The sequence below is a fragment of the Oncorhynchus keta genome, chromosome 24, assembly GCF_023373465.1.
Source record: "Oncorhynchus keta strain PuntledgeMale-10-30-2019 chromosome 24, Oket_V2, whole genome shotgun sequence".
Classification (NCBI taxonomy): Eukaryota; Metazoa; Chordata; class Actinopteri; order Salmoniformes; family Salmonidae; genus Oncorhynchus; species Oncorhynchus keta.
The window spans coordinates 13,550,111-13,551,031 of record NC_068444.1 but is presented as its reverse complement, the minus strand read 5'-3'; the positions used below and the strand labels follow the sequence as shown (position 1 = coordinate 13,551,031).

General features: G+C 42.9%; 1 non-coding gene across 1 annotated transcript; it reads right to left on the bottom strand.

Annotated features, from left to right (window-relative positions):
* On the bottom strand, window positions 1-116 carry LOC118357786 (U5 spliceosomal RNA). The gene has a single exon (XR_004820366.1). It is a non-coding gene; the product is annotated as a U5 spliceosomal RNA (small nuclear RNA).
* Between the last annotated feature and the right edge of the window lie 805 nt (window positions 117-921).

The window sequence follows — 921 nt, the reverse complement described above, 5'->3', positions numbered from 1 at the left end:
AGCCCAGCCGTGAAGCCGGGCATCAAAAAATTAGTTGATACTCATAATGTTCCTCTCCACGGAAATCTTTAGTAAAAGGCGAAAGATTTATGCGATCTGAAGAGAAACCAGAGTGTACTACCGATTGGAGGGGTTGACACCCACCACATTCACAGCACTATAAATCTCGGTAACGGGTATAAACTAAATATTTTTGTGCCCAATAATATGGTCTGGTCAGAGACGCATAAGTAAGGTTTTCACGGCCATGTTCCTGTCGCTTTATATGTCAGTGTTTTTGGTGGAATTACGGCAAATATTAAAATAGCGTTTATATAAAGTGTATATAGACAACGCGAAAGGGACCCTGGGTAATATAGTATCCACTACTTCGGTCGTCAATAGTTACCACAGCCACAAAGTCACAAGCCCCGCCCATTTCTACAATTTCGCTTCTAGAAATGTAATGTTTAACCAAGCTCCAACCTTTACCACACGGATACATGTATGCCTAACCCTAACCTTGAATGAAGACCACACATGTTTACTTTGTGGCTGTGGTAACTAGTGGAATCAACTACTTCCTGATTGTTTCCATTCCACTTCGTTAAACTACAGCATTAAAGACTGGGATGACATGTTACACAAATTAGACATTTTCTTTGGTATTTTGGTGGATCATGTAGATTTTGGATTCAGCAGTACGGAGGGCTCCAGCCCTGCTTGTAGTAGCGGGGATAGCCAGTAGGAGGCGCAGTTCACCACACTGATCGCCTCACACAGCAACACATCATTTCAGCCGGATGCTGCTGGAACAGGATCTGTCACCTCTTCGTTTTGGACTGTTTTGTTCCGGAACCTATTTCGGCCGGATCTGTTACCTCGTTACCCCTGGCATGACATTTTTTTCTCTCACTTTTTGCGATGCAACAACTATAATAA